Below are 12,628 nucleotides of genomic sequence, written 5' to 3'. Positions count from 1 at the left end.
TTTCGGCATCAAAGGGCTCAGTGATGCCCTGTGGGCGGCATGCAGGGAGACCCACTCGGAGACTCGTCCTGTGGCAATTCAGGACCCTGGTGCAAATACAAGCTCCTACAAGTTTCCAGAGAAAAACGAGGAGGTTTCATAATGGATTGAGAACTAGGAAGATGCTGGGACTTCTCAGCCACAACCTCAAAAGCCAGAAACCAGCCAGGCACGGTGGCTCATGCCTGTAATCCTAGCACTTTGGGAGGCTGAGGAGAGTGGATTGCCTGAGCTCGGGAGTTTGAGATCAGCCTGGGCAACATGGCGAATCCCTATCTCTACTAAAAAAAAAAAAAAAATACAAAAAATCAGCCGGGCGTGGTGGTGTGCCCCTGTAATCCCAGCTACTTAGGTTAGGAGGCTGAGACATGAGAATTGCTTGAACCTGGGAGGTGGAGGTTGCAGTGCGCCAAGATCGCACCACTGCACTCCAACCTGGACGACAGAGTGAGATTCTGTCTCAAAAAAAAAAAAAAAAAAAAAGCCAGAAACCAAGGAGCAGTGCCCGCAAAATTCCGAGGGAAATGATTTCCAATCTGGAATTCTAAGCCCAAACTGTAGAAAAGAAAGATATTTTCAGAACTGCTACATCTTCCCAAGTCACCACCTATGCATCCTTTCTCAAGAGGTTCCTGGAGGATAGCCAGAACCAGAGAGCCAACAGGTCAACCAGCAGAGGGGGAACTTGAGAGACAGAATGGAGAACACTTAGCCCCAGCCAGGAGTGGAGGGGCTGCAGGGGGCAGGGACATCCCCAGACAAGACCACCGCCCAACAGCCACCTTCCCTGGAGCAGGGTCCATGGCATCAGGAGTGCGCTCTTCACGAAGAGGAAACAGAGACATGGTTTGTAAGGACATTTATACAACTATGGGAGAGGCTGGGGTTGTTGTGGTGATAAACACATAAAAACAATGCAAATGAAAACATAATTAACTCCAGAGAAAACAAAAAGTTGTTCAGGTAAGGAGAAGTAATATTATTCTAATGGCTTGGCTGTGAATAGTAAACGCTAACTATTCATCTTGGTGAAATGGTGAGATGCTGCTGGAAAAATGGAGGGATGGGATGTGTGTGTGTGTGTGTCTGTGTGTGTATGTGTTAGAAAGAGACACACAGAGTGGCCAGGCATGGTGACTCATGCCAGTAATCCTAGCACTTTGGGAGGCTGAGGCAGGCAGATCACCCGAGGTCAGGTGTTCAAGACAGCCTGGCCAACACGGTGAAACCCCGTCTCTACTAAAACTACAAAAATTAGCCAGGTGTGGTGGCACGCATCTGTAATCCCAGCTACTTGGGAGGCTGAGTGAGGCAGGAGGATTGCTTGAAGCCAGGAGGTGGAGGTTGCAGTGAGCCGAGATTGCGCCACTGCACTCCAGCCTGGGCAACAAGAGCAAAACTCCATCTCAAAAAAAAAAAAAAAAAGAAAGAAAGAGACACACAAGGAGACAGAGACAGAGAGACAGCAGAGGACAGAATATGGGTCAAGGGTGAAGAGAGAACTGGAGCCCGCCCTGAGGGAAGCCAGCAGACGATGCCCAAGGTGAAAAATCAGAAGTGTCAACATGAACATGTTATTCTAAGACATCCAGGTAAATACGAAAATAATTGGCTGAAAGACTAAAAGCGTTTGCCCCAGAGAAGGAACTGTAGGACAGCCCCGTGGAAGGGCTGCTGTTTTGCCTTTAAATTCTCTGTATGTATAACTGATAAAAAGCACAAGCAAATTTTTAAAGAAATAATGTTTTCAAAAATGTAGGTAGGTGTGGAGTGAGAGCCAGGATAAAGATTGAGCCTTTTCAGCAATGGCTATGATTTAATATATGCCTTGGCAGGAAAGTGCAAACGTCTGGGGGTGGGTGTTGGCAATTGCACTGGGGAGGGCATTGGCCCTGGACCTTCATCTCACACACGCACGGCCCCAGCACCCTAAATCACACAGATTCGCCGTGAAAATGGTTCGTAAGTACAGGCAGCTTCAGGCCAAAATCTCAGCGGCCTCCCTAAGTCCCTCCTATGTGGAATGCTGAGGCCACCTGTTCCAGTTTCTTCTTGCTGCTGTAACAAATTACCACAGTTTAAAACAATAGGAATTCATTTTCTTACAATCTGAAGCTCAGAAATAAAACAATCAGTCTCGCTGGGCTACAATCAAGTTGCCTTGTGAAGGCTCCGAAGGAGAATGTATTTCCCTGCCTTTCCCAGCCTGGAGGGCCCCTGCAGGATGATCTCCCCATCCCAAAATCCTTGACTCAGTCACATCTGCAAAGACCCTTGCTATGATCTGACTGTCTGTGTCCTCCCGGAATTCGTGTGTTGAAACACAAACTCCCAGTGTGATGGTGTTAGGAGGCAGGACTTGGAGGTGACGAAGTCACAAGTGTGGAGACCCGTGGATGGGATTAGAGCCACATGAAGGGGGCCCCAGAGCACTGCACTGGCCCTTCCACCGTGTAGGACACAGTGAGAAGGTGTGTAACTAGCCTGCGAACCAGAATTGGGGTCCTCTCCAGACACCACCTCTGCCAGTTCCTTGATCTTAGACTTGCCAGGCTCCAGAACTGTGAGAAATACATTTCTGTTGTTTCTAAGCCACTCAACCTACAGCGTTTTGTTGGAGCAGCCAGAATGGACTAAGACAGGGGTCCCCAACCCCCCGGCCGTGGACCGGTACCCGACTGTGGCCTGTTAGGAACCAGGCCACACAGCAAGAGGTGAGCGGTAGGTGAGCCAGCATTACCGCCTGAGCTGCCTGAGCTCTGCCTCCTGTCAGATCATTAGATTCTTACAGGAGCATGAACCCTACTGTGAACTGCACGTGCTCGGGATCTAGGTTGCCTTATTCTCCCTATGAGAATCTAACGCCTGATGATCTGAAGTGGAACAGTTTCATCCCAAAACATCCCCACTCCCCTCGGGTCTGTGGAAAAATTGTCTTCCACGAAACCGGTCCCCGGTGCCAAAAAGGTTGGAGACCACTGGACTAAGACATCCTTTTGCCATCTAAAGTTACGGTCACAGGATCCGGAGATTAGGGTGAGAATATCTCTGAAGGTGGCCACACAGCCCACCACAGCCCTGCAGTTGGTGACATGGCAACAGAAGCCAGAGGTTAGAGTGACTCATGGAGGGGGAGGGCCACGGATGAAGGAAGGTGTCTGCAGAAGCCAGAAAAGGCAAAGAAATGTATTTTCCCTTTAGAGCCCCCAGAAGGATCCACTGTGGACTCCTGACCCCAGAGGCGTAATAGAGAAAATGAGTGTGTTTTAAGCCACTGGCTGTGTGGTAATTTGTGGCCACAACCCTGGGAAGCGATGTGGCCTTCGGATAGCGCCTTCCTGCAGCTGCCTTGGGGCACTAAGGGGCCTGAGAACCGAGAAGGAACCAGGAGACAGGCTGGGCTGTGCCTGTGGGTGGTTCTGGCTCCTGAGTGCAGGGGTGGCTCTGGGTGCCAAGCAGGGTCACGTTTCCCAGTCCCTGAGTCCACCAGGAGCATCCAGGCATCCGGGACACCTGGCAGCGAAAGGAGGCCGGCTCCTTGGAAGCCACAGTGACCAGCGTGCACAGGCATTGCACAGAGGGGAGATGTGAGGGGCGCTCAGTGTGGCCTCGGTCAACACACTACCTGGCCTTGGGCTCTCAAAAGTCATTTTAGGCTGAAGGTGGTCAGTGAATCACATCTGAAGGCGCAGGGGCCTTGGGCCCTCCTGGCTAACAGAGTTCCTTAGGAGCACAGAACCCCAAACGGAACCACCTTGGAAAGTCCACCCAGTCACTGCAGGGTCTGGGCGGGGGTGGAGGTGCAAGGTCCCCAGATATTCTCGGAGATTTTCACGCCATCTCAGCAGCACATTCAGAACTCAGCCTGCGCCGGCTGCAACAGGAAGAAAGAATTATGACTTGTGACTTTGGAAAGTGAGAAGCTGCCCGGATTCCCCCTCCATGAGACATTTGGGGTGGGAAGTTCAGGGAGAATTTCAACTGCAAGACCAAGGTGATTTAGAAGGTAAAACATTTGCGTTTGTGTCAAATTTCCACACCTTCCCCCTCCGGATCCCGCCGCCCCTGCTTCCCACACAGTGCGACTCCCCCCGCGGCCCGCCTGATGACAGCCCGCTTTGGGGGCTCACGTCTGCAGGTTAGAGCCCCCCCAACCCCGGCAGCCCTCCAGCCCCCTCGGGGCTCCACCCAAGCCCTTCCTCAGGCTGGATCAGCTCCCCAGGCCACCCCGGGGTGGAAACTCGCCCTCCCGCTGTGGCCCAAGCGCTCACACTGCCTCCATTGTCCGGGCAGCCCAGCTGGCCCGAGGCCAGCCTCACCCCAGCTATTACAGATTTTTCAAATCCTTCCATTTATGTATTTGGTTTGGTAGCTTTAGGTTGATGATGTACTTAATTTCACCACTATATTGAGTTTGAATGAGCTGAAAGGAAAACATGCAAATAGAGAACAATGCCTGGCCAGCCCCACGAGCCCAGAGGACAGGTTTTTCCCGTCGGCAGTCTGCTGCACGCCGTTGGCCATTTTCCTCCTGGAGCTATAGGTGCACCCCAGGCGTTTTCTTTCAGGCAGCTTTGGGATCAGTGCAGGTCCCAGCGCCCAGCTGGACTCCCTTTGGGACTGCTCTTTCTTGGGACTTTTAAATACAGCAGGGTTAGCAGGAGGGTTCCTCTGTCACATAAATATCTGATCCTCAGGGGTGGCAGCCCCCAAGCTTTTCCCACTCACGGTAGATGCGGAATACCATGAAGATCTGTGGACAGAGTGGGCAATCTGCTCCTCAATCCACCCCTCCCTCACTCTAGAATGTGCACTTTCTCTACAGTTTTGCAAAAGTGGTTTTTGTAAAGGTAGTAAAAGAACAGAATAGCAAAATAAAATGGTCCAGTAGGTAAACCCAGGTATTTTAGGGAAGTTGCTTCTCTCTAGGCTTCCTTTGATGGGGGGCCTTGCTTCAGGCCCGTGACAGAAGCTTGCCTCAGTGGGGGGGCCTCAGCGGTCACCTCTCCAGGTTTGAGAGCTGAGCGCACTCCAGCCACCCCAATGGCCTGAGTTCCGGGGCGTTGTGTCCACACCTCAGCCACAGGGCCAGCTGCCTGGGCGGGCGACCACACGGCCCCGCAGTACCCATGCTTGGAAGGGGCTCCGCACGTGGTGGCCACAGCTCTGTGGTCACCGTCTTGAGATTCTTCATAATTTTCTTTGAATGTGTTTCGTAAATAAAGTCTGGTGGGACAGTGGAGCTCGCAGCTCCCAGCAGCCCCACCCCCACAGGATGTGTGCTCTGCCCTCACCCAGCACCTGGGCGGGAGGGTCAGGGTCAGGCGCACACAGCCCGCCTCCCACCCTGAGTGCCAAGTCACAAGGTAGGCCGGGCTCCTGTGTGGGCCATGCATTTGCGCAGCTCTGCTGCGGGGGTGGGGAGAGGGTCTGCCACCCAGCCCAGAGGCCCTTGCACTTGGAAACAGCCATAAAAATCCAAGCAAGCCCCGGCCTCGGGACACGTCTACAAAGCCCAGCTTGGCCTCTGCCACCTCAGCCCAGAGTCCCCTGCGCTTGGAAACAGCCCTCCCATCCAAGCAGGCCCAGAGAAGGGCCACCGAGAAAACCTACAAGACACCCCACCCAGACCATTCACATCCCTGTCTCCACCCCGAGCTGCACAGCACTGCATTGCACCCCTTCGTGGCACTCACTGTGATGAGATGGTGCACATTGAATTCTTTTCTTGTTGTTTTGTTTGTTTGTTTTTGTTTTTGTTTTTTTGACACAGGGTCTCCCTCTCTCACCCAGGCTGCAGTGCAGGTGGCACAATCTTGGCTCACTGCAACCTCTGCCTCCCAGGTTCAAGCGATTCTCCCTCAGCCTCCTGAGTAGCTGGAATTATGCACTCATGCACGCATGCCACCACAACCCAGCTAATTTTTGTATTTTTAGTGGAGACACGGTTTCACCATATTGGTCAGGCTGGTCTTGAACTCCTGACCTCAGGTGATCCACCCACCTTGGCCTCCCAAAGTGTTGGGATTATAGGCATGAGCCACTGCGCCTGGCCCGAATTCTTTATAGACACACAGTGAGAGAAGTCCAGCTGCATCCAGGCTCTGCTAGTCACTTGCTGAGTGACTACAGTGAGTTTCTTAACCTCTCTGTGCCTCGGTTTTCTCACCAAAAAAACAGAGGGGACAGACTCTCTGTGTCAATGGGATGATGCATGTGAAGAGCCTGGCCCAGCACCCAGCTGATACCTCACAGGCCTCTGGAGCGACTTGCCCCTCTCCTGCACCTGCATGCACAACTGTGCTTGGCTGCACACACATACACTCACACACAAACACACACTCATGCGTGCACACACACTCATGCACACACATTCATGCACGCACTCATGCATACACACTCATGCATGCACACACATGCGCACACACTCATGCACACACATACATGCACACACTCATGCACACATGCGCACACACGGACACTCATGTACACACACGCACATGCACACACACATGCACACGCACACACTATGCACACACACATGCACACACACAGGCACATGCACACACTATGCACACACACATGCACACACACATGCAGAGATGTGTGCAGACATGTGTGCACACACACACCCTCTCAGTGAACACAATCCATACTCTACACTTGTGTTTCTTACAAAGCCCAAACGTGGGCCTTGAAGATCACAGGCAGGAAACAGATATTTCTTAAATAAATAAATGAATAATACACTCTTTACATCATGATTTTCTTCCATCTGTTAAGTCCCCAGGAGATTCTACTCTTGTCCTGCTTTGTAATTGCATCCTTTACTAATCTGAGACTTAACATACATATTTTTGTTTTATTTCTAATACAGTCTAACTTAACCAACAACCCGAGGCCAGAAGCTGTCCACAGGACATTTACTGTATGCTCAGAGATGAGCGACCTCTAAAGCCCCCACAGAACTGAGCATACAGTAAAGGCGTCAGAAAAGTGGTTGTGCCAATGAATGAGTGAATGAATGAGTGAATGGCGTGGTGTCCTCATAGCCAATAGGATTTGTCTCCACACCAGCTTGGAGCTCTGTAGAGGGTGTTCCTGAGGCTGAGTCTGTCCTCCATGAAGAGGGGTTGCTGACAGGCTGATGGTGTCTGTCCTGGTGTGAGAGGTGGCTGTTGGGTCATTGATGGGCTGGTGGTCTCTGTCCTGGTGTGGAGGTGGCTGCGGGGTTGTTGACAGGCTGACAGGGTCTGTTCTGGCATGGGAGGTGGCCATGGGGTCGCTGATGGGCTAGTGGTATCTCTCTTGGCATGGGAGGTGGCCGTGGGGTCGCTGACAGGCTGGTGGTATCCGTCCTGGGTATCGGAGGTGGCCGTGGGGTCACTGATGGGCTATGGTGACTATTCTGGTGTGGGAGGTGGCCAAGGCAAGAGAGGGCTTCACCTATGCCAGCCCAGATAGCCCTTCTAATTTTAGAGATAAGAAAACTGAGGCCCGGAGAGAAAAGTGAGATCCTGAAGGTGAGCCCACGTTGGTTTGAGTGGAGAAAGAAGGAAGAGCATGGCACCCACTCCAGGAACTCAGCAGCCCAGGAGTGAGACGAATGTCTCCAGTCCGAGCTTGGCACATGCAAATAGAGGCAGCGGATCTTGTACCGCCTGGGCAGGTTTCCGCCACCCAGTAGTTACCATATTGCAGGGAATGGGGTTCGATATGAAGGAAACGGTCAATAGCTCTTTCAATACCCTAAACCCACTCAGGCTGCCAACATCGCATTCTGCAGGGCAGTTTCCATTCCCTTAGTCAAAAAAAAAAGAGAGAGGAATCGCTTAATATGAAACTACAAATGAGATTAATATAAAGATTTTTAAAGTTTATTTTGCTCTGACTAGGACCCCAATAACTATATGTATCTGTTAAATAAATGCAGCCCCGGAGTATTATTTCATGAAGCTTCAGAGTCCTCTAAATTCCTCGCCAGCCCCAGCCCTGTGAAAAGAGCAGAATTCAAGAACCACAAGAGCGTGCACTTGGCGGAGCAGCCGCACCGGTCACAGGGCCCTTTGTGTGACTGCACATACTTTGGCTTGGGGCAGAGAAAACGCTTTTGCCAAAAGGGTTATTATTACCTGAACCATGATTCATGCGAGTGCTTCCCGGGAGGGGTGTTTTATTATGATTTCTCAGCTCTCAGCTCCTTCTTGCCCTCAAAGTGGGGCTGGGCTGCATTCCTGTGATACTGGGCTGTTCATAAAACACAAACGGTCCATTCACTGTGCCCCAGGGGCCGCTGGAGGATGACTCCTACCTCCCAGCCTGGCCCTCCAGCCACAGTCCTCACCCCAGGGGAGCCAGCCTGGGGGTCCCTATAGTGAGCCTGGCTGCAGCGGCCGCATCCTGGCATCAAACCTCTTTTCCGTCTGTTCTAAGTGGCCGACCTTCCAGTCACAGAAAACAGCCATTATGGATGGCACTGCAGGACCCCCATTCCACAGGAAGGAAACGAGGCCACCCCTGTACCGGGTCCCAGGACTGGGCACATGCGTGTGGTCAGGTCCCCTAAGTGTGTCCTGGCTGTGCCAATGGCACCATTGGGCTGGGCTGCTTCCGCCTTGCCCAGCCCCTAATGATGTCAAAGGAGGACACAGACCACGCACCGAGAAAAGGAATCTTACTCACAAGTAAGGTTTGCAGGAGGGTCAAGCTGGAGAAAGACGGCGCACCAGGAAACATACACCAGGTATTTAAAGATGAGACATAGGCCGGGCACAGTGGCTCACATCTGTAATCCCAGCACTTTGGGAGGCCGAGGCGGGCGGATCACAAGGTCAGGAGTTCAAGACCAGCCTGACCAACATGGCAAAACCCCGTCTCTACTAAAAATACAAAAATTAGCCGGGCATGGTGGGCACCTGTAATCCTAGCTACTCAGGAGGCTGAGGCAGGAGAATCGCTTGAACTCAGGAGGCGGAGGTTGCAGTGAGCCGAGATGGCACCACTGCACTCTAGCCTAGGCGACAGAACGAGACTCCATCTCAAAAAAAGAGATGAGACACAGACAAGATCCCACAGCTATCAAGTTTACAGCAGGTCTGTTCCTGCTTTTTGGTAGAAAAATGGCCATTTTTAACATGATTCTCCTACCTGGACAGTCAAAGCAAACATTCCTACACCCAGTATTGCAGGAGTCAGAGAGACTTACAGGAAGTGTCCAGGTTTCTTTATCTGGGGACGTGGAGCTTATGCCCCTACAGCTGCATGGGCCTCCAGCCTCACCCACCTCCACAACTCACTTCTCACAGCCCCATCTCTCTGCCCCACAGGACGAAGGGAGACCCGCTTTCTTCCTGAGGCAAGAACCCTCGTGCAGGAGCCCAGAGCCCAGTGGGAAGGGGCTTCCTGTGCGGCTGTGGGCTCTGGGGAGGCTGAGGTGGCTCCCTCGAGTTCTTCCGCTGTCCCCAGAGATGACGGCTTATTCCAGGAAACACGGCCCCATAGCTAGCTCACCCAGGAGGAGGCCACTCATCCAGCTGGAACACAGTGCCCTCTGACCCTCAGAGGGAGGGGGCCCGCCCGATGGAGGCTGGCCTTGCTTCTCTTCATCGGGACCACACCCTCCCAGGAGCCACCTGAGCATTGCTGCCTCTCGCCCAGCCCCATCTCACCCTCAGACCTGCACGTCCCACACAGCGGCCGCCAGCCACAGGAGGCCACCAGGCACGAGACAAGGAAGCTGTCACAGGCTACCAATGTCAAAAGCACACCACATGTCAAAGACTCGGGACGACAAGGAAGCACAGTATGACATTCACAATTTTATATTATCATAGATTGAGATAGCATTTTAAACAGAGGGTTTAATAAAATACGTTGTTAGAGTGGATGGCCCGTTTCTTTGTACTGTTTTAATACAGCATAGACACAGGAAGAAGGAGCCACAGCAGGTGCCATTAACAGATGTGGCCTGCATTTATGTGCAGTGTCCACCATTGCCCTAGACTGTCCCCGCCACACTCAGCTCCATATTCACCCCCCTGCTTGGCACAGAGCACCTGCCCCTGCTGGTAACTGGGTCCAGAAGGTCAGAAACTCCCTGAAGTGAAGAGTGGCCTCAGGGAGCCTGGATCGCAGGCCTCGTGTCCAGCCGGCCTCCTCCCTGGAACAGTCCCGAGACCTCCTTGGTTGGCCCCTCTCCTGGCGCCCTTAAGGACTCACATTTCCCCCAGTCCCCATGCTGCCATGTTCCTCCCCAACCCCCTGCCTCCCCTTCATCACAGAAACAGGAGCCTCCGCTGGACCGCCTTCCCGAGTGGCCCCTTGAGGACTTGGCCTTGCCTGGAACTGCCCGGGCCTCTGTAGGGCTGCCCCTCTCTGAGGGCAGAACTCGGAGGGGCTTCCTCCACCACGCCTCCATTCAGCACCCCGCTCGCTCCATCTCTACCCTGTACCCTGCTTCCTAGCTCTTAATCCCATCTGATAGTCAATCTTCACTTATTTTCCGTGAAGCCTCTGTCCTTCCAGTAAAATATAAGCTCCCTGCAGGCCCAGACTTTCACTGCCCCTCACAGCCTGGAAGTCGGACAGTGAGAGCCCCACGTGTCCCATGTCCATCCCCATGTGCAAAGGTGCCTGTGTCTCAGAGGCTGAGGGGCTGTTCTGTCGCAAGCCTCCACCCACACTCACCAGTCTCCCTAAGTTCCATCCACTCCCCTTCCCGTCTCCATGCTTCCCCGTCCTGGGTCTCTCCCCCAGCCCACTCAGGGTCTCGGCCCACTCAGGGTCTCAGCCCTCTCGCTGTGTCTGCCTCTGCTGCCTTCTCCTCCAGCCTCTTGTCTTCTGAGTGGAGCTGCCTAAGTGGCAGTGTCCCCAGGGTCCACCCATTCCCTGCGTGCTCTCTCCAGGGAGCTCGGTGATGTCCACAGTTGAGCCCCCTGGGATCCTGAGGAGAGTTTTTGAGGGGATATTAAACTGGATTGGGGTGGACACATTATCATGAGCTTACGGGACAGGCTGAAGTCAGCAGGTATTTCAAACCCTGCCCGGGCCGTGGCTGCTCCCGCCTGGACAGGTAGCGACAGCTCTCCAAAAGCTGCGGTCCTCACCCATCAGGGTACCAGCTGCCTCAAGGGTGCCTGGGCCAGCACCACCCTCACAAGAAGCCAGGAGTCTACTCCGGACCGATGGCCACATGAGACCCTTGGAGAGCCAGGGGAAGGGTGGGGACAGGCTCACTGCCTCCTTCTCTCCATAAATGCCCCTGCCTTTCTGTGGGATGCTGGTGGTTATGGTGCCAGGAAGGGAAGCACGTGGGATCTGCCACCTCCTTGACACCCTCTTCCTTCCAGCTGTGTGGAGAAGCAACTCACCTGTTCCCAAGATGCCAGTGGGCACACACAAGGTCAATAAGCCCAACCGGTTCTCGATGCCACACAAAAAAATCACACACTAGCCTCGCTGCCCCCCATTGTTCAGAACCAGCCTGGTCCTCTGGAGCAGAGGCACCCAGATGTCCCATGCCAGGGACCCGCATGCCATCCTCCATCACACCCTAAATCTGATCCTCAGCAACACCCACTCTTCTGTCTGCTTTGCCGTCCAGTCCAGAACCTTCTCATCTTCAGCACCTCTCAACCCTCAGCCAGCAGGTCTCCAGCCCTGCTCACTTAGCTCCTATGTATTTCCGGGATCCCCCACCCAGCCCTCCTTGCCCTGCCCTAACCCAAACCTGGCATCTCACCATGACTGTGGCAGCCTCTCCCCATCTCTCGCTCCTTTTCAGAGCCTCCTCCCCAAAGGGTCCTCACAGAGACCTATGTCCATGGTAAAGCACCGTGAAAGTTGTCAGAAGCAAAATGGAGTTGCTTGTGTTTAAAATAACCCTGACAAATAGAACCAGAGAAGGGCACGGAGAGAGAGTTCTCTTGCACAAATGCCTGATAACAGAAACTATCACAAAAGACAGCGAAAACCACCACCCAGGCCGGGCGCGGTGGCTCACACCTGTAATCCCAGCAGTTTGGGAGGCTCAGGAGGGTGGATCACTTGAGGTCAGGAGTTCAAGACCATCCTGGGCAACATGGCAAAACCCTGTCTTTACTAAAAATACAAAAACTTAGGCATGGTGGTGCACGCCTGTAATCCCAGCTACTTGGGAGGCTGAGGTAGGAGAATAGCTTGAATCCAGGAGGTGGAGGCTGCAGGGAGCCGAGATCGTGCCACTGCACTTCAGCCTGGGCGACAGAGTGAGATTCTGTCTCAAAAAAAAAAAAAGAAAGAAAAGAAACCCACCACCTTGCACAAAGGCTGTGGCACAAAAAAATAATTCTGTGAGGACATCTGCCCAGCAACTGCCTGACCAGCCTTGGACTGGCATCACCTTTGTGACTGATCTTTGTAGCATGGATAATCATCCCAAAGCAATGACATAATCCTCCTCGTTTTAGTAACCAGTGTCTTTTCCCTCCCTGAGTGCGCACATGGCTTACTCTGGCACACGTACTCCCACTGCAGTGCTCCATTCCCAGATACGGTCCATTTTCCTTCAGAGTCTCTGTCTGTTATTTAGGTTAACAGGACCTGGCGCTTT

This window comes from Nomascus leucogenys, chromosome 22a (genome assembly GCF_006542625.1).
Source record: "Nomascus leucogenys isolate Asia chromosome 22a, Asia_NLE_v1, whole genome shotgun sequence".
NCBI lineage: Eukaryota > Metazoa > Chordata > Mammalia > Primates > Hylobatidae > Nomascus > Nomascus leucogenys.
The sequence above is the reverse complement of the archived record's forward strand: the minus strand, read 5'-3'. Positions refer to the sequence as shown.